This window comes from Bombina bombina, chromosome 2 (assembly GCF_027579735.1).
Source record: "Bombina bombina isolate aBomBom1 chromosome 2, aBomBom1.pri, whole genome shotgun sequence".
Lineage (NCBI taxonomy): Eukaryota > Metazoa > Chordata > Amphibia > Anura > Bombinatoridae > Bombina > Bombina bombina.
Window position 1 is genome coordinate 668,878,804 of NC_069500.1, and position 26,592 is coordinate 668,905,395.

Sequence of the window (26,592 nt, forward strand, 5' to 3'; positions counted from 1 at the left end):
TCCTCTGAAGATGGCTCCACTCCAGATGGATGAAGATTGAAGACGCCGCTTGGAAGATGACATCGCCTGGATGGAAGATTTCTTCAGCGCCGCCTGGATGATGACTTCATCGGATGGAAGATTTCTTCAGAGCCCCTTGGATGATGACTTCTGCCACTCCGGATCTCCTCTTCGGTTCCATCGGTGGCTCGGCTGAGTGAAGACGACTCGAGGTAGGATGATCTTCAGGAGCTTAGTGTTAGGTTTATTTAAGGGGGGGTTGGGTTAGAGTAGGGGTATGTGGGTGGTGGGTTGTAATGTTGGGGGGGGGGTTGTATTTTTCTTTTACAGGCAAAAGAGCTGTTTTCTTTGGGGCATGCCCCGCAAAAGGCCCTTTTAAGGGCTGGTAAGGTAAAAGAGCTTTGAACTTTTTAATTTAGAATAGGGTAGGGCATTTTTTTATTTTGGGGGGCTTTGTTATTTTATTAGGGGGCTTAGATTATGTGTAAGTAGCTTAAAATTGTTGTAATATTTGTTAAATGTTTGTAACTTATTTTTTTATTTTTTGTAACTTAGCTTTTTTTATTTATTGTACTTTAGTTAGTTTATTTAATTGTATTTAATTGTAGTTATTTGTAGGTAATTCATTTAATTAATTTAATGATAGTGTAGTGTTAAGTTTAATTGTAACTTAGGTTAGGATTTATTTTACAGGTAATTTTGTATTTCTTTTAGCTAGGTAGTTATGAAATAGTTAATAACTATTTAATAACTATTCTAACTAGCTAAAATAAATACAAAGTTACCTGTAAAATAAATATAAATCCTAAAATAGCTACAATATAATTATTATTTATATTGTAGCTATATTAGGGTTTATTTTACAGGTAAGTATTTAGTTTTAAATAGGATTAATTTATTAAAGTATAGTGTAGTGTTAGGTGTAATTGTAACTTAGGTTAGGATTTATTTTACAGGTAATTTTCTCTTTATTTTAACTAGGTAGCTATTAAATAGTAAATAACTATTTAATAGCTATTGTACCTAGTTAAAATAAATTGAAAGTTGCCTGTAAAATAAAAATAAATCCTAAGATAGCTACAATATAATTATTATTTATATTGTAGCTATATTAGGGTTTATTTTAAAGGTAAGTATTTAGTTTTAAATAGGATTAACTTAGTTAATAAGAGTTAAATTTATCTAGATTTATTTAATTAATATTTAAGTTAGGGGGGTGTTAGGGTTAGACTTAGGTTTAGGGGTTAATCATTTTATTACAGTGGCGGCGGTGTAGGGGGGGGCAGGATAGGGGTTAATAAGTTTAAGATAGGTTGCGGCGGGGTCCGGGAGCGGCGGTTTAGGGGTTAAACTATTTATTTAGTTGCGACGGGGTCCGGGATCGGCAGGATAGGGGTTAATAAATTTATTATAGGTGGCGGCGGTATAGGGGGGGGCAGGATAGGGGTTACTAGGTATAATGTAGGTGGCAGCGGGGTCCGGGAGCGGTGGTTTAGGCAGGATAGGGGTTACTAGGTATAATGTAGGTGGCGGCGGGGTCCGGGAGCGGCAGTTTAGGGGTTAATACATATATTATAGTTGCGCGGGGTCTAGGAGCGGAGGTTTATGGGTTAATAACTTTATTTCGTTTCGGGGGGCTCCGGGGGTGCCGGTATAGGGGGTACAACAGTGTAGTTAGTGTGGGTGCTTAGTGACAGCTTATCAATAAAGCTGTCAAAAAGCTGAAGAGCAGCGAGATCGGATGAGTGATAACTCACAGTCCGCTGCTCATTGCCCCGTACTTGGTGCGCAGCTTTTTGACAGCTTTTTTGATAACTTTGGTGAACGTATTCAGGTCCGCGGCGCGATGGTAGGCGAGCTTAGGCGGGCGTATTGGACCGGCGAAGGCAGGTAAAGTAGACGGCTTGATAAGTACCCCTCATAATATAAAGTACTATTCTTACATTTATTAAGATATAATAAAAATAAATAAATGCAGAAACTAAACTCTTGATTACATATAAACTGAACAAAAAAGTTACTGCTTTAGTTCTTTTTAATTGTAAACAGCCGTACAATATTTAGCTAGATATAAGACGTGTCAATTTTATCTAATACGTAGAAAGTCTGGATAACCGATTCAATAGATTTTCCCTCCAATGCGCAAGCGTAAAACTAACAGAGATGTGGGTAACTTCGGCTTCTACAATTACAAATGCGCATGCGCGATTTAGCTGAATTGATGCGCAGGCTTATTAGGAAGGGTTATGCTGGTAATGATATGCATAGGAGCGAAATGTTATTGGTCAATCATTTCATATACACACTATGCCGAAAACGATGGGCTGGGAAAGGTGACGTCATGGCCGGGTAATATTTAGTTAAAATATAAGGTTTTATAAGCTTCGTTTTATACAAAATATAGGTTAGTAGCTTTTAATAGATGATAATTATACAAAATATGGGACTATTGAGTAACGAAAAAAGTAAAAAACAGTAATCCTATAATGATTTATATATGCTGTTATGTTCCTTATTCAATTACTCCAGTCTGTGTTCCCTGATATTGGCCTTCCATGAGGAAAGACCAACCACACAAAAGCAGTTCAGGTTGAGAAACACTGTCATACTTTATTTGTTATTAGAATAATGACAGCCATTTGAGCTAGTCAGTTCCCCTAGTGCTAAAAGGGAAATCACAGCCATTTTCTGAGGTGACCCATGGTTATAGACAGGAAAAATTGTGAACATGCAGAGGGTTAAAGACATAGTTGAAGTTCCACCTGAGAACACTTTGTCTGGGGAGCCAATTGGGAGCAGCATATGTATGTAGTCACCAGTTACCACTCATGTTCTGCTTAGCAGCTGCAAAACCAGGTAAATGAGTGCAAACATAGCAAGCTCTAACAAATACGTGTTTTATTTTTGTATTACCATCTTTAAATTGAGGACTGATTTTGAATCACTAGCTTGCCTGGAAATGATATTATTTGCCCCAGATGTTATAAACTATAATGGTCCTAGTGAGACACCAAGGTGACTGAATATTTTGTGGCACAGAGAATCAGACTTCAATGTTTCTCAAACGCAATCCTCAAGTACCCCCAACAGGCTAGGATAGCTGAACTAGAGCACAGGTGATATAATCATCTGATCAGTAACCATGGTTACTAACCTGCTCTCACAAATCAGCTGATTATTTCATCTGTGCTCTAGTTCAGCTATAATAAAAACCTGGCCTGTTAGGGATACTTGAGGACCGTGGTTGAGAAGCACTTTTATACTTTATTTGAATGGCCTCTTCCTATAAAACAATCACAGGACTGTGATTGTTTGGTGGGCAAGACCTGGAACAACCATTTATTTTTGATGATGGTATCCAGCACCCTGATTAAGATATTTCTGGCTTTAAAACTGAATGTTGAGTTTACATCTTTTGATAGCTAAGAGAATCCAAGCCACCATGTAGGAGTGAACTGTCAGAGGCCAGAATGGTGTATCCCGGTATACTAATCAAGAGGTCTGCCATTGTGACAGCAATATTGCAATATTCAATATAATTCTTTATGCATCCTTTGTTGAACTTAAAGGGCCATAATAGTGGAAAAATGACATGCTCTAATTCATTATAGTATGTACTTTTTAACACTATAGACCACTGGTTTTCAAACCTGTCCTAAGGCCTCCTCAACAGTCATGGATTTTAGGATTACCTTGGGTGAGAGCAGGTAAAATAACCATGTTTACTAACCAGCTGATTATTTCACCTGTGCTCAAGTTCAGATATCCTCAAAATCTGGCCTGCTGGGGAGGCCTGAGGACAGGTTTGAAAGCCAGTGCTATAGACCCTGCACTACTGTGTGCTTAACCCCTATTGGTTCTGCTCGGGTCCCGAGTGCAGGTTCAACAGCCATAAAATTACATGCTGTAACAAATTAGAGCAAGTTATTTTGCGACTATTATGGCCCTTTAACTCTTTTCCATTAGAGCATATTGAAGAAGGCTCAGGACCATATATCAATGTAATACATACTGTGGTGAACACACATGCACACTCCTGAGTCTACCTCAGTATGCTCTCATGGAAAGGAGTTAAGTTTCAATCATAGGATAACAAAAGAAAGCATTACATTTTTTTATTGTATGTTCTGTTGAATCATAAATCTTTAAAGGGCGAGTAAACATAGGAAATGATGTTGTATGTGAAGAATTATATAACATTCTTTCCTAGGTTTACTGGCCCTTTAAGTCTGCCTTTCTTCCATGCCCCTTTAAAAATAAAATGCTTTAACGAAATAGACCATTTTACTTTTAGGCTAGAATATCCCTTTTACACACCTAAAACATACTTAATTTGCTTTCTTACCATAATTCATTTTACAAATACTATATGTGTGAGGCACATTACCAGAAATATTATTGGTTGCTCTCTATTTTTATCATGCTTCCTTTGCATCAGATAAAACAGTAATTAGTGTACATAATGTTTGCTTACATAACCACTTACTGTAAAATTGGAATACATGACTATTTCTGTTATAACAATCTGATAACTGAATCAATTCTAAAAGGCTGCACAGTATCATACATTTCACATTATGGGGCATATTTATGTAAGTACGAGCCGACATGATACGATGTAGCGTATCATGTCCGCTGCACATCGATAAATGCCGACATTCGGAGTTTGATAAGTCGTCCCCTATGTGAGTAAGATATTTTCTTTTGTGTCTGGCTTATTCGTTAGTACTGAAAGGATATTCATTATACCTTCTAGGTACTATACACTATCACTAAAAAGGAAAGCTGTTTGCTTCAACACTAGCAATGCTATTAATTCTATATATTACAATGTGAGAGTAAAGGGTTTGACTACTGCTCTATAGAAGTAACAACAGTGCCTCATTTTGTATTCAATGCAATAATAAAACTGATGATGTGTATGATTTAAACTTAAACATATGGGTAGTCAGACTTGATTGATTTATAAATTGATAACACAAAGCCATATACAACACCTGATACTTTTCAAAGAAGTCTACATCTGTAGCTTTAAAAAGTTAATAAAACAAAGGAAAGCTTCCACTCTTCTGGAAAGGTGTTCCACAAGATTTTTGAGTGAGACTGTGGGATTTTTGCGCCACTTCAGCAAAAAATGCATTTCTGAGGTCAGGGACTAATGTTGGATGAGAAGGTTTATACTGGGTATTAAACAAATGTATATAGATAGTTTAATTTCATGTATAAACCTAGCCTCATAATTACATGTGACAGAGGCGGTTTATTAGGCCTACTGGAAGCTGATATAGTGATAACATATTGTTTTCTATGCCTGGGGGTAACCATTATAAAAGAGGAAATGTTACTTTACTCCATATGGAATATTCATATATATTAACAAATATACACAAATACCTAGTTCCTTCTGTGTGAATAATGCTCTATCCTCTATAATCTGCTAGATCTCTCAACTAGTAGATAAAATAAAGAATAATGTTTACAAATGAGGATGGCGTAAAAAGAAGCTATTCATTTCCCATATTGAATAAAAAATGTTTAATAACACAATGAAACATATAATAAAATCGGATGCATCTGTTTTAAACATATTCACCGAGATTACGAGTTTTGCGGTAACAGGGGTGCGTTGCTAACAAGCATTTTTTTTCACCGTTCACTTAAGACAACGCTGGTATTACAGGCTTTTTTAAACCCGGCGTTAGCCGCAAAAAGGTGAGCGTAGAGCAAAATTTAGCTCCACATCTCACCTCAATACCAGCGTTGCTTACGGTAGCGGTAAGCTGGCAAAACGTGCTTGTGCTCGATTTCCCCATAGGAATCAATGGGGCAGAATCGGCTGAAAAAAAACCTGCAAACAAGAAAAAAAAAAGCAGTGTTCAGCTTCTAACGCAGCCCCATTGATTCCTATGGGGAAACAAAAGTTATGTCTACACCTAACACCCTAACATGAACCCCTAATCTTGCACTTATTAACCCTTAATCTGCCGCCCCCGACATTGTTGACACCTGCATTATATTATTAACCCCTAATCTGCCGCTCCGGACACCGCCGCCACCTACATTATCCCTATGAACCCCTAATCTGCTGCCCCCAACATCGCCGAAACCTACTTTTTATTTATTAACCCCTACTCTGCCGCCCCAATATCGCCGCCACCTAATTACACTTATTAACCCCTAATCTGGCGCCGCCAACGTCACCACCACTATAATAAAGTTATTAACCCCTAAATCTACGTCTAACCCTAACACCCCCCTAACTTAAATATAATTTAAAATAATCTAAATAAAATTACTACAATTAAATAAATAATTCCTATTTAAAACTAAATTCCTATAAAATAAACCATAAGATAGCTACAATATAACTAATAGTTACATTTGTATCTAGCTTAAGGTTAATTTTTATTTTACAGGCAAATTTGTATTTATTTTAACTAGGTACAATAGTTATTAAATATTTATTAACTATTTAATAACTACCTAGTTAAAATAAGTACAAATTTACCTGTAAAATAAATCCTAACCTAAGTTACAATTACACCTGACACTACACTATCATTAAAAAATTTAACTAAATTACCTACAATTAATTACAATTAAATTAAATAAACTAAAGTACGAAAAAAAACACTAATAAAATAAAAAAGCCCCCCAAAATAATAAAAATCCCTACCCTATACTAAATTACAAATAGCCCTCAAAAGGGCTTTTTGCGGGGCATTGCCCAAAGTAATCAGCTCTTTTACCTGTAAAAAAAGTACAATACCCCCCCAACATTACAACCCACCACCCACACACCCAACCCTACTCTAAAACCCACCCCATTAATAAAACCTAACACTAACCCCTTGAAGAGCACCCTACCTTGAGACGTCTTCACCCAGCCGGGCACAAGTGGTCCTCCAGAGGGGCAGAAGTCTTCATCCAGGCGGCATCTTCTATCTTCATCCATCCGGAGCGGAGCGGGTCCATCTTGAAGCCAGCGGACGCGGAGCATCCATCCAGACTGACGACTACACAACGAATAACGGTTCCTTTATATGACATCATCCAAGATGGCGTCCCTTGAATTCTGATAGGCTGATAGGATTCTATCAGCCAATCGGAATTAAGGTAGGAAAAATCCTATTGGCTGATCCAATCAGCCAACATGATTGAGCTTGCATTCTATTGGCTGATTGGAACAGCCAATAGAATGCAAGCTCAATCCTATTGGCTGATTGGATCAGCCAATAGGATTTTTCCTACCTTAATTCCGATTGGCTGATAGAATCCTATCAGCCAATCGGAATTCAAGGGACACCATCTTGGATGACGTCATTTAAAGGAATATTCATTCGTCATGTAGTCGTCAGTCTGGATGGATGCTCTGCATCGGCTGGCTTCAAGAGGGATGATGAAGATAGAAAATGTCGCCTGGATGAAGACTTCTGCCCCTCTGGAGGACCACTTGTGCCCGGCTGGGTGAAGACGTATCACGGTAGGGTGATCTTCAAAGGGGTAGTGTTAGGTTTTATTAAGGGTGGATTGGGTGGGTTTTAGAGTAGGGTTGGGTGTGTGGGTGGTGGGTTTTAATGTTGGGGGTATTGTATTTTTTTTACAGGTAAAAGAGCTGATTACTTTGGGGCAATGCCCCGCAAAAAGCCCTTTTAAGGGCTATTTGTAATTTAATGTAGGGTACGGATTTTTATTATTTTGGGGGGCTTTTTTATTTTATTAGGGTGATTAGATTAGGTGTAATTAGTTTAAAATTCTTGTAATTATTTTATTTTTTTCTGTAATTTAGTGTTTTTTTTCCCGTAATTTAGTTTATTTAATTTAATTGTAATTAATTGTAGGAAATTTAGTTAATTTATTTAATGATAGGGTAGTGTTAGGTGTAATTGTAACTTAGCTTAGGGTTTATTTTACAGGTAAATTTGTCTTTATTTTAAATAGGTAGTTATTAAATAGTTAATAACTATTTAATAACTATTCTACCTAGTTAAGATAAATACAAAGTTGCCTGTAAAATAAAAATAAATCCTAAAATAGCTACAAATTAGTTATATTGTAGCTAGCTTAGGGTTTATTTTATAGGTAAGTATTTCGTTTTAAATAGGAATAATTTAGTTAATGATAGTAATTTTATTTCGTTTTATTTAAATGATATTTAAGTTAGGGGGGTTAGACTTAGGGTTAGACTTAGGTTTAGGGGTTAAAAAATTTAATATAGTAGCGGCGACATTGGGGTCGGCAGATTAGGGGTTAATAAATGTAGGTAGGTGCCGGCGATGTTAGGGACGGCACATTAGGGGTTAATAAAATTTAACTAGTGTTTGCGAGGCGGGAGTGCGGCGGTTTAGGGGTTAATATATTTATTAAAGTGGTGGCGATGTCCGGGCGGCAGATTAGGAGTTAAAAACTTTATTTAAGTGTTTCCGATGTGGGGGGGGGGCTCGGTTTAGGGGTTAATAGGTAGTTTATGGGTGTTAGTTTACTTTTTAGCACTTTAGTTAAGAGTTTTATGTTACAGCGTTAGCCCATAAAACTCTTAACTACTGACTTTTAAATGCGGTAGGAGTCTTGACAGGAGAGGGTCTACCGCTCACTTCTTCCAAGACTTGTAATACCGGGGTTATGCAAGTCCCATTGAAAAGATAGGATATGCAATTTACGTAAGGGGATTTGCGGTAAGCTCGAGTCACGGAAGAAAAGTGAGCAGTACACCTGTACCTGCCAGACTCGTAATACCAGCGGGCATTAAAAAGCAGCCTTGGGACCTCTCAACGCTGCTTTTTAAGGCTAACGCAAGACTCGTAATCTCCAGGTATCCAGGCGGACAGGAATCTCCAGGCATCCAGGCGGACAGGCGGCGCTGCACCAGCAGCTCTTGTGAGCTGCTGGTGCAATGCTGAATACGGAGAGCGTATTGCTCTCCGCATTCAGCGAGGTCTTGTGGACCTGATACGCACTGTCGGATCAGGTCCACAAGACCTTTGTTAAATTGGCCTCAATGAGTAGAAAGATCCAATGGCATTTCAGTGTTAACACTATAATTTACAATAAGCACTGATGATTATCTACTGTTCTTGTCTATCTTACCTGGTAGTTGATAAGCGGAGAAATGCTCTTCACCTCAGTGGTTTTGTTCTGCATTTGGTGGTCTCATTATGATTTACCATTCATGCAACATGAATAAGGGGTAACTCCCGAAACATCGCTGTAACTTTGTGTGACATAGCCTGGGTATAATAAACCTTTGAATTGCTGAAACTAACTGGTGCGGCTACATTTTGTGATTTGGATCTCATTATGATTAAGTCGTATTACTTTGGGCCCCCATAAATATGTGATCTATCTTCTTAGCCCAGGGAAATATATGATGTGTATTAGAGCTTATCTCACACTGAGAATAGTTTATGATCATGCTCTGGAATATTCTAGTCTATTATATCACTGTTTATTCCATGCTATGTGTTTACATTTGTATCTGATGACTAGTGCTATTACAGTTATTCTATAAGGTGTAGCAAAAGGGTACAAAAGTGTCCCTTATAACCTAAGTTCTCTACCTGCTAGCAAGTAGTATTTGAATAGTTTTACATAACTATCTTATTTTGGTTGCCCTGTGTTGCTTAATATATTCAGGCTTTTAATGTAATGTAAAAGTAAAACATAAATAATTAAATAATAACTATTATTAATCACCAACATTATTGCCTATCATTACATTGATGGATGAACACTTTATGCCAGTTCAGCCAATTCTTATTTGTCTTCATGCTTTTGATTTGTGGGAAGGGGGAGGCTGTGGCATTTTTGTTTGCATTCTATTGGTATTACTAAGTACACTAAACAATGATTTAATGAGATGAGAATGACTTTTATATATACGTAACATAAAATATTAATTGATTTAAAATGTTACAGCAACAACAAAATTCCCTTCATATGTGTTACTTTTAACTATTCTCTTCACGGAAAGAGGTTTGCTTCTTTGCTCAGATTTTGCAAAGCTTTGCTATGGCTCATTTCCTAACAAAAGCCTTTTAAGCTGACATCACTGAGGCTGAGCATTCCTGTCAAGGTCTGGTCATGGTGTCCCGATGACAGATGAGATGGCAGCTTTATACCTACTGAAATATAGTTTTATGAGAATTACTTAAATATATTATGGTAAAACAAAAACTACTCTTTATCATTTACAGTTTTTCAATAAACTGCCCCCCTTAAATATCAATTGAAATCAATCTTAAAAATAAAGAACAAAAAGTTCCCCTTCAGCATGCCTCAGTTTGTTCTAGAGTATATAATGCAGAGAGAGTATAGGCTGCTGGCATGGACATAGAGTAGCAAAAAGGTGGGGGAACTTAAAATGATGATAAATCAGAGCGTTCCAAAAACACTAGGATTTACCTTCACTAAAATTAAAAAAGGACTTTCAGTCATCACTTAAACATCACTGTAAAAAAAGGTGCTAAACTCACCCCTTCTGTGCCGCGGCCTACTCACTAAACTCAGTGGCTCCGATCGCCCACATCGCTCTTTTCTCAATGAGGTGATGTTTGCACCACTAAACCAGCATACGGAACAGTCAGTGCCATATGACTAGCACATCTATTGCTAGTCCTGTTTATTTTTAGTGATGGTAAATCCTAGTGTTTTTGAAACGCTCTGATTTATTATCACTTTAATTATTGATTTTAAAAGTTTATCATATTTATCAAATTATCTGTGGCATGTTGTCATAAAATAAATTGCTTTGTCAGCATATAACAGTTTAATTTTTGGCACTTAAATCCTTACAGAAGATCTATAAAAAAATATATATTGACTCATATTTAACCCCTTAGTGACCAGAGCACTTTTCCATTTTCTGTCCGTTTGGGACCAAGGCTATTTTTACATTTTTGCGGTGTTTGTGTTTAGCTGTAATTTTCTTCTTACTCATTTACTATACCCACACATATTATATACCGTTTTTCTCGCCATTAAATGGACTTTCTAAAGATACCATTATTTTCATCATATCTTATAATTTACTATAAAAAAAATGATAAAATATGAGGAAAAATGGAAAAAAACACACTTTTTCTAACTTTGACCCCCAAAATCTGTTACATATCTAAAACCACCAAAAAACACCCATGCTAAATAGTTTCTAAATTTTGTCCTGAGTTTAGAAATACCCAATGTTTACATGTTCTTTGCTTTTTTTGCAAGTTATAGGGCCATAAATACAAGTAGCACTTTGCTATTTCCAAACCATTTTTTTCCAAAATTAGCGCTAGTTACATTAGAACACTGATATCTTTCAGGAATCCCTGAATATCCCTTGACATGTATATATTTTTTTTTAGTAGACATCCCAAAGTATTGATCTAGGCCAATTTTGGTATATTTCATACCACCATTTCACCGCCAAATGCGATCAAATACAAAAAATTGTTCACTTTTTCACAAATTTTTTCACAAACTTTAGGTTTCTCACTGAAATCATTTACAAACAGCTTGTGCAATTATGGCACAAATGGTTGTAAATGCTTGTCTGGGATCCCCTTTGTTCAGAAATAGCAGACATATATGACTTTGGCGTTGCTTTCTGGTAATTAGAAGGCCACTAAATCCTGTTGCGCCTCACACGTGTATTATGGCTAGCAGTGAAAGGGTTAATTAGGGAGTTTGTAGTGAGCTTGCAGGGTTTTAGCTTTAGTGTAGAGATCAGCCTCCCATCTGACACATCCCACCCCCTGATCCCTCCCAAACAGCTCCCTTCCCTCCCCCACCCCACAATTGTCCCCGCCATCTTAAGTACTGGCAGAAAATCTGCCAGTACTAAAATAAAAGGGTTTTTAAAAAAAAATGATTTTTTTTTTAGCATATTTACATATGCTACTGTGTAGGATCCCCCCCTTAGCCCCCAACCTCCCTGATCCCCCCCAAAACCGCTCTCTAACCCTCCCCTCTGCCTTATTGGGGGCCATCTTGGGTACTGGCAGCTGTCTGCCAGTACCCAGTTTACAATAAAAAGTGCTTTTTTTTGTGTTTTTTTTTTTTTTCTGTAGTGTAGCTTCCCACCCCCCACAGACAAACCCCCACCACCTTGCTGATTGTTTAAATTTTATTTTTTGATATATTTTTTATTTCCCCATTTTCTGCAGTGTAGCGGTTCCCACCCGCTCCCTCCCCGTGCACGCGCCCGCCCCCACCCTCCCGTGCACGCGCGCGCGCGCGCGCCCCCAGCCACCCCCGCCCACGATCCCGCCCCCCTTCACATCCACATGGCCATCGATGGCCGCCACCCGCCTCCCGGTCCGGCTCCCACCCACCAACGCAGGTAGCCACCGATCTCCGGTGCAGAGAGGGCCACAGAGTGGCTCTCTCTGCACCGGATGACTTAAAAAGGTTATTGCAGGATGCCTCCATATCGAGGCATCACTGCAATAACCGGAAAGCAGCTGGAAGCGAGCAGGATCGCTTCCAGCTGCTTTCCACACTGAGGACGTGCAGGGTACGTTCTCAGGCATTAACTGCCTTTTTTCTGAGGACGTACCCTGCACGTCCTCAGTCGTTAAGGGGTTAATGTTTAACTTGAGTGAGCTTATGTATTGCTTATTGTGTTTGATCTCTGCAGTGGTGGTTCTTGGGAGGGTCCTACAGTTACCCAAACACTAAGCACCTGTAATCAATTGGCCTGCCAGAACAACAGGAGATTTCCAGGTGGGCCTCAGCAGCTGGGGCTGACCAGCTACAATTTAAGATGGTGGTGCTGCTGGTGAGGTGAAGCCGCTGTATTACCTCTCTTTTCTCATGTAAGCTATACATATTAGGGTCACAAAGCATTTGCTTGTAAGTTTTATTTCCTAGACCATGTACCATTTAGTAGCCCTCCTCTGAATTGTTTTTAATATCTAGTTGAGTCACACTGTTTTGAGTGTCTTCTCCAGATCACACTATGGATAATCAATTTTACACTAGGGGGCATATTTATCAAGCCGTCAACTGTGCTGCATTCACCGGCACCAATACGCTCGCCTAACATCGCCTAACATCGCTGCCACTGACCTGAATACACTCTCCATATTTAACAAAAAAGCTGTCAAAAAGCCATGCACCAAGTACGGGGCGATGAGCAGAGGACTGTTATTAACTAACAGTCATCAATCTCGCTGCTCTTCGGCTTTTTCACAGCTTTATTTGTATACTGTCACTAAACACCGGCACTATACTAAACTGTTTAACCCCTATACCGCCGATTCTGGAGCCCACCGCAACTAAATAAATGTATTAACCCCTAAACCACCAGCCCCCCACATCGCCATAAACTAAATTAAGCTATTATCCCCAAAACCTAACAATCCGCTAACTTTATATTAAATATTAACTCATCCCTATCTTATAATAAATTTAAACTTACCTTTAGATTTAAATTAAACTATATTAAACTAATAATTAACCTACCCTAGCTATTATAATAAAATTACATTAAACTATATTAAACTAATACTTAATCTACCCTAACTGTTATACTAAAATTACAATAAACTATATTAAACTAATAATTCATCTAACCTAACTTTTATACTAAAATTACATTAAACTACAAATTAAATTAACTATATTCTATATTTAAACACCTAACCCTACTCAAATAATTTAAATCTACACAAAAAAAATACTATGTTTCAAAACACTAACAACTAAGTTACAAAAATAACAAACACTAAGTTACACAAAAAAATAAACACTAAGTTACAAAAAATAAAAAAGAAATCATCAAAGCTTTAAACTAATTACACCTAAGGGCCCTATGAAAATAACCTCCCCCCCCAAAAAAATATTTAAAGGTAAGTTTAAATTTATTATAAGATAGGGATGAGTTAATATTTAATATAAAGTTAGAGGGTTGTTAGGTTTAGGGGTTAATAGGTTAATTTAGTTTATGGCAATGTGGGGGGCTTGCGGTTTAGGGCTTTTTTGTGATTGATGAGAAAACCAAGATTCTTCAAAATACTTATAGTCATTTTTAAGTGTATTAAAAGAAGAGAAGGATCCTGGTTCATAAGAAGTATATCGTCCAAGTAAATGATTAGACGAAAACCTCTTAATCTCAACCATGGTACAACTGGCTTTAAAATGTTTGTATAAACCCAAGGGGCTGAGGACAGGCCAAAGGGGAGACAATTAAACTGCCAAATTGAATTTTTCCAAAGAAATCAGAGACATTTGCGGTGAGATGGATGAATAGGGATTGTTAAATGAGCATCTGTTAAATCTAGTCTTACTAACCAGTCTTTGTCCATTAGACAATCTCTCAGAAGATCAATTCCTTCCATCTTGAAACTATTGTAAGAAAGGAAGGCATTCAGATTCCTCAGATTTATAACTGGACAAAGAGATCCTTCTTTCTTTTTTACAAAGAACATGTTACTGAGAAAAGAATCTATTTTGTCTGTAGCAAGTTCTATAGCTTGTTTTAGATGAAGATTTAAGATTTTGTTATCTAAAAGATTCTTGTCGGTTTTTGAGCAAACAATTGGATTTGGGGGATAATTTAGAAAAAGACCCGAAGAAGCCTGAATAACCCAAGGATCCAATGTTATAAGAATCTTCCCCTAACTTTGTGTGGGAAAAAAATTGTGTTGAGTGAAATATGAAGTCTTACCTGTGAATGGTCTAGAGTGGAATCTTGATCTTGAAAATCTTGAATTCCAAGAGCTGGATCTTGATAGAAAGAAATTTGTGAGGGAATGGTTTGGAGGTGAGAATTGTTGGAATTGTTGAAATTGAGGTCTATTACTGAAATAGGGGTGACCTCTTCCTTTCCCGGCCCAGTTAAAAACACAATTTGATTGGTTGTAAAAAAGATTTTTAGTAGATATTTTAACTTTGCTTAAAGAATTAAAGGTGTTAACATATGAATTGAGTTATTTTAAACCCAAATCTCCAAAAAGTAATCCTTCAGTCTGAGGACCCATCTCTGTAGGGTCAAAATCAGATATCTTGGGGTCTATTTTCATCAAAACTATTCTTCTATGTTGATTAGAGAGTGCCGTGTTAGCATCTGCTAATAAGTAAACAGACCTTTGGATTCATTGTCTTACAATATAAGAATCCAACATGGCTTTATTTACAATTGCTTCCTCAGTTAATTCAAAACCTTTGTAATTGGACCCAAAGTTTCCAAATATCTGTCTTGGCATGCCTTTAAAAACCTGTCAGGGTCTTTCTTAAGATTAAAACTCTTATTATTGACGAATTTAGTTATATTCAAATCAATCTCAGGTGCAAGATGTTTTGTGGGGTAAGTCTGGACGCGGGCACTCTGCCCTAAAGGGTAGATCTTGCTTTATTAGAAAGAGACTTTCTCATATAAGGATCAAGAAACTTAGCTACCCTCTTAGAGGGTCTCCAATTAGAGTATCAAGGGTGTTGGAGATCTTCTGGATCTAAATATTCAAGACCCTCATTATCAACAAGTTTAACTTTAGATTTTATTATCCAATTTTTTAACTTTTTAAGTTTTTTTAGCTTTTTTAACTTTAAGAGTATAATCAGAGAAAGAATTATCTGAAAATTCTGGGGTATAAATAGACTGCCAAGAATTATTGTCAGTATCCGAATGGAGCTTGATGCCCCTTGTTTCCGGCGAGCCTTCAAAAATATAACCATTATTGTGTATGTGATGCAAGTGTTCTCTTCCAGTAGCTGAAAGTATAATACTGCAGCATCACCATGTGCAGTGAGAGTTACTGTAAATTATCTTTTTGGATAGTGTGTAAGGACAATAACAATTTACATGAGTGAACTTAACATCTTAAGTGCCAAACAATAGTTAAACTTATAAACAAATAATAAATACATTTGAGCTGGAGCATTATGGGTATACTGTGTATATGGTGTTTAAATGTTTTATTTTGTAAAATAATGTATTATATATTTGAACTAACTTTCACCTTGATTACGAGTTTTGCATTCGTGTTTTAACGCTGAAAAAATGGTAATTTCAACATTAAAACAGCACTGCAGCCATTACAAGTCTTGTCAGTATAGCTGTACCGCAAGCCTTTTAGCCTGTAACACAACGTCACTCCCACACTCGTAAAAATTAAGTTTTTTCATGGGACTTCCATAGCGCTGCCTTTATGAGTTTTGCGTTCTGGCTAAAAAGCTTGCGTTCCAGCCTATACCGACAAGATCTGTTTTGCAATCTAAAAGCAGTAGTTATAAGTTTTACGCTACAAAACTGTTACATAAAACTCATGTTACAAAGTGCACTAAACACCCATAAACTACCTATTAACCCCTAACCCGAGGCCCTCCCGCATCGTAAAACACTATTATAAAGTTATTAACACCTAATCTGCCGCTCCCAACATCGCCGCCACTATTAAAAATTATTAACCCCTATTCCGCCACTCCCCGATATCGCTGCCACTATACTAAAGTTATTAACCCCTAAAGGTTTTATTTCACAGGTAGGAGTGTATTTAGTTTTAAGGTATTATTTAGTTCATAATTGTAATTTTAATTTAGCTATATTTTAATTATTTTAAAGTTAGGGGGTGTTAGGGTTAAGTTTAGGGGTTTATATAGTTTAATTTAGGTTGTTGCGATGTGGGGGGCTGGCGGTTTAGGGGTTAATAGATTTATTTAGTGGTAGTGATTTGGGAGGCCAGAGGTTTAGGCGTTAATAGTTTTATTTAGTGGCAGCGATGTCGGGAAGCGGCGGAATAGGGGTTAATAGATTTATTATAGTGTGGGCGATGTTGGAGTACAAGGGAATAGGGGTTAATAACTTTTGTATAGTGGCGGCGATATTGGGAGCGGCAAATTAGGGGTTAATAGATTTATTTAGGTGGCGGCGATATCGGGGGCGGCAGATTAGGGGTTAATAACATGATGTAGGTGTCGGTGATGTCGGGGGCAGCAGATTAGGGGTGTTTAGACTTGGGGTTTATGCTAGGGTGTTAAGTTTAAACGTAACATTTTTTCCCCTATAGACATAAATGTGACAGTTGTGACAGTTTATCAGGAAGATGCAGGAATTAGTATTCATAGTTTTTCCTACATAGGGCTGCCATTAGGCTTACAAGCACAGCAGGGCCTAAAGACATATAGACATGAGAAAATGATCTGGCCTGCATTGGTTTTTATTTCTTTTATTTTTATTTATTTTTATTGATGAATTTTACATGACAAGCAGATTGCAGACTGTCTCAATGATTACTTCTGTTCTGTTTTCACAAAAGATTGTGAAGATACAATGTCTACATTAAGGGATGCTACGAAAAATAGAAACAAGCTTAACAGTAATCTTTTTACAGAGGATGAGGTTTTGTTAGCATTATCAAAAATAAATGTTAAAAAGGCAGTGGGTCCTGATAATATTCATCCAAGGGTTTTAAAAGAACTTCGATCAGTGCTAACTGTCCCATTAACTGATCAGTTTAATCAGTCACTATTAACAGGAGCTGTCCCAGATGATTGGAGAATAGCAAATGTAATACCTCTTCATAAAAAGGGCAGTAGAAAAGAATCTGGCAACTACAGGCCAGTTAGTTTAACTTCAGTAGTAGGGAAATTAATGGAAAGTCTCTTAAAAGAAAGAATTATGACTTACATAAAGACAAACAATTTAGAGGACCAAAATCAGCATGGTTTTACTTCAGGGAGATCATGTCAGACTGAGACTAATCTAATTGACTTATTTGATTATGTAACAAAAGTATTAGACAAGGGTGGAGCAGTTGATGTAGCATATTTAGATTTCAGCAAAGCATTTGACACCATCCCACACAATAAACTAATTCACAAACTGTATCTCCTTGGTCTAGATTCAAAATTGTGAACTGGGTGGAATGCTGGCTTAAGGACAGAAAACAAAGTGTCTTAGTAAATGGAGTTCATTCAGCAGAGGAGGCTGTTACTAGTGGTGTTCCTCAGGGGTCAGTTCTGGGGCCTGTTTTGTTTAACATATTTATCTGCAATATCAGCAAAGGGCTACAGGGGAAAGTATGTCTGTTTGCAGAGTAGATATTCCAGGAGGGGTAGACAAAATGAGAAGTGATATACAACAATTGGAGGATTGGACAAACGACTGGGATCTAAAGTTTAACACAGCAAAGTGTAAAATAATGCATTTAGGGGGGCGGAGCCAGCAGCAAGCGCAGCAAGACGCATATCAAAGAGGCTCCTGACTTTATTCTATATTATGCCACATTTTCCTGCTTTTTCCCCTAAAATACTGCCAGCAGCTCATCTAACTACCATTGAGAGCAGTAGGGGCGACTGTCATACGCCAGATTGGAACTCATAAGGTGGCAAATTCTTCATATTACGCCTGGGGCAGCAACGGACCGCCATTTCTGTCTGCTATGGAAGAACATATCTGCGCCACAGTAGAGGCTTTATTTGCAGAGTACGAACAGAGGATCCTCGAGAGGTTCGATGGCCTGCTGGCCAAATTTGAGGCCGGATTTATAGAGAGGCGGCCTGTGCGGGTAGATGAGGAGATCGAGAGAGAGGATAGCATGACACCCGGCGCAGTGCAACTACATTCAGGTGATTCACACGCCGTATCCGGTCTCCCTGAGAAGCATCAACTACTGAACGGAGATATGGGATGTTCCGGTACAACTTACAGCTCGTGGACCCGGCGGGTCGGCGGGGTACTGACCCCTGCTAACAGTACTGCTACAGCTTACCCACTCATGGCCGCTGCCTCCTACATGATGACCCTGCAATTTGAAGGTACTCGGCTTTGTGCTGCCAGCGTAAGATCCGGCATTGGGTGAGGACTCTAATGTTGTAACGGTTTACTGATGCCCCGGTTTCCAGACCCATTTTGCCTACCACACATGCCCCTATTAACTAATTCCACAGCAGCTGATATTGAAGGTTCTACACCCATGCTGACTAAACATTTATAGAGTGTGTTTAGGAGCCGAGGCTCCAATGTGCTGTTATGGCGTGTAGCACTAGAGGGGAACTTTCTACTTGTTTGGCCATTTACCGTGAGGACACTGTTAACCCGAGAGAACCTGACCTTGCAGGAACCCTTCCTGACCCCTTAGAAGTACACTGTCCTTGAATATATAAAGATGGATATCGGATTAAGTAAATAATGGACATGGAACTCAGGTCTTTCAGTTTGTGACAAGATGGACGCTAATAACTATTTCTAGCTTAACCTAAACCAAGAGTTTATTACGCTTTAGCTACTGCTTCTTTATTAAGATAAAGATACGCATGGTTGGATATACTCCCTGATAGTTCCTATAAGCAATATCAATGTATAGTACTAAACTAGTGATAATGTGGTTTTATGCTCACCCTGTATTTGTTTTGTATCTCATACCATTACCTATCAAAGCTTAGGTATGCAGCTACGCATACACTCATTTTGCCTGGACTAGGTTTAATATATATCTCTACACTAGCTTAGTACTGAAGTTCAGGGTAAGGAGGATTGTACATATTTCGCTAACTCTCCCTATCACCTCTGCTCAGTAAGTTGTCCACAGTGAGCCCATAAGGTTCAGTATTGACACACTCCTATGGAGATGACTTGGCATTCCCTCACACTGCCAGCGGCCGGGTAGTGGGGCATGCTGAGGAATTTCTCATATTCCCAAATAGTGACACATCAGTTTAAATCCAGGTCTCACTGTGGTTTTAAGTTTGGGTGCTAGATACATAGTTGGCAGCTATTATTACAGATTCAGTACAACATAATCCTACCCTTCAGAAAACATCACTGGTTACCAGAGTTCCTTTATCCCTGAAGTAACCCTTGAAACCTAATCATAATTAAGCAATTTTAAGCTTAATGCATTCAGCTCCTACCTCTCAGAACTGTGAATCTCCGTTAACTGCTTCCCTATACTCAGCTTTAACTGTTGTTAAGTTGCCTCACTAATTATCTATGTTTTCCAGCGTAGTTTGAGCACATTATACACAACATAGCTTTCACATAGGTTTGAAGCAGCTACTTAAGATGAATATTACAGTTGTTAGATATGTACAATAACAATAGAACGGTATGCTATTTGCGGCCTACCCTCCGCCCCCCACCACCTCTGTGCGTTAGGGATGATTTCTTTCTTCCCCGCATATCTTTTGACAGAGTTAGGTAGTCTCTGTCCAACCCGTAGAGCCATGACTTAGTTTCTCCTGTATTTTCATAGAACGGCTCTCGGGGTTTCAAAACGGGTAATTAAACTTTGTTATAATTTCCTGCTTCTCTGCAGTTTATTTAAGATAATAGTCCTGATCATCCACACGTTTTAATACAAGTTCAGTGTTATCAGATAATAGATTTAGAATAGAAACTGAAGTCTGTTTTATTTGAATATTGTTTGTCCATTTCATAATTTGTATCATTCCATATATGCTGAAACTGTGACTTGTACTGTTATCTATGTCAACATGTCCTCAAATGCTTGTTTAACTTCTGGTCCCTCGACTGGACCTGTTAATCTGAGGACTTTGCGAATCTATTAGACTCAAAAAATGAGGTGTTTAAGTGTCATGTCATGTCAGTAGAAAGTATCTTGTGTAGTTTTGCCTTTTGATGAGACTGTTGTAAACCTGCTATTTTAACCTCAATAAAAAATTATTAAATAAAAAAAAAAAAAAAAAAAAAAAAATAATGCATTTAGGGAAGAAAAATCCAAATGTTAATTACAGACTCAATGACACTTTACTGACTGTTACAGATGAGGAACACGACTTGGGAATTATTATTTCAGATGATTTAAAACTTAGTAAACAATGTAGTAATGCATCGAGTAAGGCTAGCAGAATGCTTGGATGATTGGTAGAGGTATTTGCAGCATAAATAGTAAGGTTCTTATTCCACTTTATAGATCATTAGTTAGGCCTCATCTTGAGTATTGTGTGCAGTTCTGGAGGCCATATCTTCAGAAGGATATTAACAAACTTGAATCTGTGCAAAGGAGGGCTACCAAAATGGTACATGGTCTAAAAAATAAAACTTACCAGGATAGGCTCAATGACCTAAATATGTATAGCTTAGAGGAGAGAAGGGAAAGAGGTGACATGATAGCAACTTTCAAGTACATTAAAGGGTTTAGTAAAACTGAGGCTGTGGGTATTTTACATAAAATGGAAAATTCAAGAACAAGGGGTCATGAGCTCAAGCTAAAGGGTAGTAGATTCAGGAGTAATTTGAGGAAGCACTTCTTTACAGAAAGAGTGATTGATTTATGGAATAAACTTCCTCAAGAGGTAATAGCAACAAACACTGTGGGGGACTTTAAAAATGCATGGGACAAACATAAGGCTATCCTACAAACTAGATAAGTTTATACTGTTAGGTAATATCGGGCAGACTTGCTGGGCCTATGGCTCTTATCTGCTGTCAATTATCTATGTTTCTATGACAAACAAAGGATGGTACATTACATTTCTTGTGAAGTGATGTTGCCATTGAGTATCAAACATTTAACAATTATCAAACCAACAAATAAATAATAAATCGGTCGTGTATACATAGCATATTCAGTTAAGATAGTCATTGTAGTATTAATTGAGGGAAGCCAGAAAAAGGAAGGGGATGGGTGGGAAAGTGGGTTTGTGGGGTGGTTTGGAGGATTGGAAGGAAGAAGGGGTGGGCGAGGGAGAGCATGTAAGGTCCTCGATTGTTTCTATGCTCCCAGTTCTGATTCCCTTCCAAGTGTCCTAATCTTTAAATTGTAGTACTTCCAGGTGTTTATTGGTCGGTTGGCGTTGGTGCTACTGCAGAACAAAACTCTACCTTACTATTCTCTCAAGTGAATTTGAGATCATAATAAAATTTGAGATTGTTTGTCCTAAAATAACCATACTCCTCTAGTGTAGGAGTGTTTTCTATGTGTGTTATCCAATCATCTAATTTGGGAGTATTTTGTGATTTCCATAACTTGGCTATGAGAGACTTGGCGGAGTTCAGTCCAAGTTGAATAATTTTAAGTCTGAGTCTACACCGGTTTTTGGGTAATAGATTTAGGAGGGCTAATGAGGGTTCAAAGTTAAATTCAATGGTTGGTCCCAACAGTATCCATATATAAGATTCAACTATTTTCCAGAAAGATCTCAATTTCTGACAGCCCCACCACATATGCAGTAGGGTGCCCTTAGACCCACAACCCCTCCAACAAAGATCAGAGGAGGTAGGAAATAAACCCTTTAACTTCACAGGAGTCAGATACCAATGGGTCAATATTTTATAATTTGTTTTCTAAAAATCTAGTAGACAATTATGATTTTCTGGTATTTTGTAATATGTGATTCCAGTCTGACTCCCTAAGATCTCTGCCTAGTTCTTTGTGCCACCTAGCAGTGTATTTTGGTTGTTTGGGATTTTGTGCAGCTAGTAGGATTTTCCTCGCCCAAGATTGTGTATGGCGGGTTGGTGTTCTAAAGAGCAGAATTGTTCAAAAGGCATCAGGGGTCTAGTCAGTAAGTCTTTCTGTTGGTAAGTGGATAAAAAATTATGGAGTTGTTGGAATTTCAAACACCTTGAAAAAGCTCCACCTAACACTCCTGTTAGCTCCTGTCTGTCTTTAAGCTTGCAGTCTTAAGCAGTTTGTGGATCGGAATTGTAAATCCATTTCCCATTTTGTTAAATTGTGAAGATTTAAATCTAACCCCCCTTGTAATTCTGAATTTGGTGAGATAGGGGAGACCTCTGTGTAGATAGTCTGGGGAATCGAGTTCTAATGCAGTGAACACAGCCACAAAGTTGATATTAATTATATTTTAAAAGTTGGATTTTACCTTAGTGTTCAGAATTTCTGAGGTAGAACTAGCTGGAATCAGTGCAGGAAATCAGCTCTCAGGTACCATCTGTGTTGTCACCCTTGCTCCAGGCTCATGGTGTAATTTGAGTGACTACCGTGCTGAGCTGCGGTCTGACCCGAGAAGAGACGCTTGATGTATAATTATTTATATATTATTGGTAGCTGTATATAACCTAATGTGAATATAGGGGGACCCTCTGTCTGGCCTCCTCTTTTGGAGCTACCGATTTAGGTCAGTTAAAAGTATTTTTTTTATTTTGCATTAGCTTTAGAGTAACAGAGCTTAAGAAGGAACCGCTGTCTAATTGATATGTTAGTAATGTTACAGTTCTATTTGTATGAGTCTTAGCTATCTGTGGGGTCTGATTCTAGCAGGGTAACAGGAGGTTGTCCTGCCCTTATATTGGGCTTATTTTTATGAGGAGGTAATAGAACACAAATTATTTTACCCAACAGGTACTTTTGTTTGCAGCGCTGTTATATCCAATAACGGCACGTACTCTCCCCAAGAAGGAGAGCTATCGAAGGGACTTTTAATGTCCTAATACACTTCTAGACCAATTTATGATCTAGTATTTTACTTTGTTTTGTTTTCACATTTCACTTTGTTTTGTATTTCTCCTAGGATAGGAGATTTAGGAGATCTGGTTATATAGTTTTTGTATATATATATATTTAAACACATTTAAGTAGACTGATTTTTTTTATTTTCCTTATAGATAGTTCACTTTTTTCCTTTCCCTTTTTTTTTTTATCTCAATATACACTATATCTCTCCTTTATGGAAAGATTTTTCACACAAGCTAAGGCTTCTTCACCCAAAATGCCTGTTAGAGGTAAAGACAAAAAAATGAAGCAGGCTGACCCTAGCCTAAATAGTTCTAATGAGACACTGTCTAATAATTGTGACACTCCGTTGTTAATCACCCATTTAACAGATTTGTTCATGCCACAGTTTGAGATTATTAAGACTGAATTAGGTTCAATTTCAGCAGTAATAGCTAATATTTCTACAGAAGTTAAACAATTCTCAAAAAGAATGCAAGAGGTTGAGAACAGAGTCTCTGAAGTGGAAGATCAAGTTAATGTATATAACTAAACAGGAGTCTAAAATTATCAAATTGCAATTGCGTCTGGACGATCTGGAAGACCGTTCCAGACGCAATAATATTCGAATAATTGGTCTCCCTGAAATTGCAGAATTTGGGGACCTTCTCCAATTTACATCACTTGTACTTCCCCAGGCATTAGGTTTTCCCCAACACCAGCTTCCAATTGCTATAGAGAGAGCGCATAGAACTGGCTCAAAAAAATCTCAGCCTGAAGGTATGCCCCAAAACAGAATGTGTATTTTTAGGGTTCTAAATTTTCAGGACAAGATTGAGATGTTAAGGTTATTTAAAAAAAGAACCGATCCTCTCCTGTTTGGGAATAATAGAATCCTGTTATTCCAGGATTACTCGGTAGAAACCTCCACGAGAAGGAAGCTAATGGCACCGTACTGCTCGCAACTTATTAATAAAGGATTTAATGCATGGATGGGTTATCCTGCTAATATAATTGTTGTTGATCAGAGCGGTGCTAGAAGAACTTATCGTGAGGTTGTGGAGGTTAAAAAGATATTAGGTGACTGACTAAGTATTACAGCTTTTCTTCTATTTTTATTGGAATTAATGTATGGTTTAGTGGAGGGTATAAATGAAACTAAAGTTTTTACTCTGCTCAGTAATAATTTAGAGATTTCCTTTTTTCCTCCTTTAGGTTTTTTTTTGTTTTGTTTTTTTTCTTTTTCCTCTTTCTCTCTTTCTGTCTTCTTTTTTCTCCTTTCTCCCCCTCCTCTCCCTCCCCCCCCCCCCCCGCAAAAGCAGGGCCCGTGGTAGGATGGAGTTTTAAATTGTTATGCAGCTTAAAATAGTGTCATGGAATGTGGGAGGAATTTCCTCTCCACTTAAACGTAAATTAGTTATTAAAACATTAGCAAAAGAGAAGCCTGACATCGCATTTTTACAGGAGACTCATTTAAGTAGACAGGAAGCTGATAAACTGAAGATTAAATGGGTTGGGGAGGTTGTAGCCACGGAGGCCATAAGACGGAAATGTGTCGTCGCCATGTTAATTAATAAATCCCTAGATTATAAAATTTCCGCTAGAGAAATAGAATTAGACTCCCGATTTATTGTTCTACAAATTGTCATTAATAATGTGGAGTTCATTCTTTGTAACATATATGCTCCTAATAAATTTAAAATTGAATTTTGGGACAAAATTAAAATCAAATTATTTCCTTTCATCAAGCAGAATTTCATTGTAGGGGGTGATTTTAACGTGACCATGTGTCCGGAGCTGGATCGTTTCTCACAAAGGAATGTCTCAGAGAATAGGAGATGCTCTAAACATTTTAGTAATTTTTATCGAAAGCTACAACTGGTAGATATTTGGCGGAATCTTAAACCGGATGATCGACAGTTTTCTTGCGAATCTAAAGTTCATAAAACTTTCTCGCGAATAGATATGTTTCTTATATCAGAAGGTCTATCAATTTGGCGAGCAGAGGCTGGAATTGGAGAAATTATAGTTACAGATCATGCTATTATCTCTTTAGTCTTGGATAGACAGATTATGTCTAACATGAAAGGTCCTGCATTCTTCTTTCCCCGTTATCTAGCGAATAATCCTAGGTTCACACTCTGGTTAAAACAGAGCTTTAAGGACTTTTGTCATTTTAATGTTGCCCACTTACAGAAAATCGAAACCTACATGGTTACTCTTAATAAGAAAAAAAGGGTCCAACTAACTAACCAAGTTAGGATCGCTTTTAGAACTTATTATTTGAGTCGTTCAACGTACAGTTGGGCTAAATATCTTGAAATGAAAAAGGAGAGAGAGGCATTCCTGTTACAAAAACATCAGGAAGAAGAAAACAAAATTAATTTAAGCTTTAGAAGTTTTCACGGTTGCTTGGCAAAAAATCTAGCCAGATTGGTTAAAATCAGGAAAAGGAGGAATTTTATTCCTGCTATTCAGGTAGATGAAACTTGTTATAATGAGACAAAGGATATATCTAATGCTATTTCTCAATACTATCAACAGCTCTATATGGAGGTTCCGGCTGATACAAAGAAACAAGAACATTTTTGGTCTAAGACCAAGGTGCCTAGAATACAATTAGAGAATTTGGAAAGGTTGAATGCACCGTTTAATAATGAAGAGATCGTTACTGCAATTAAAGCTGCTAAGATGAGTAAAGCAACAGGCCCAGATGGGCTACCTGCAGAGTATTATAAAATATTAGTTGAGGAAATTACTCCTATCTTAGTAAAGCTTTTCAAGTTTTACTTCTCTTCTGATAATCCTATTTCCAACCTCTTCGCAGCTGCCAACATTTCTTTAATTTTAAAAAAAGGTAAGGATCCTACGGACCCTGCATCCTAAAGACCAATTTCAGTGCTCAATGCTGATTATAAAATTTTAGCGTCAGTATTATCTTCTAGACTTTCATATTGTCTGGATAATCTTATTCATCCTGACCAGACAGGATTTATGACTGCTCGTAATCCGACGAAAAATATTCGGAAATTAATTACGCTTGTGGACTATATGTGGAATAGTGAGCTTCCTAGAACTGATAGTGGCTTGGAAGATCGGGCAGTGCTAACTTTAGATGCTGTCAAAGCGTTTGATAGTATATCGTGGTCGCATCTTTTTACTGCACTAGCTAAATTTGGCTTTTCAGATAACCTTGTCAAAATTATCGGGAAAATTTATCAGAATCCTAGGTCGTTCCTTCTGATCAATCAAACAG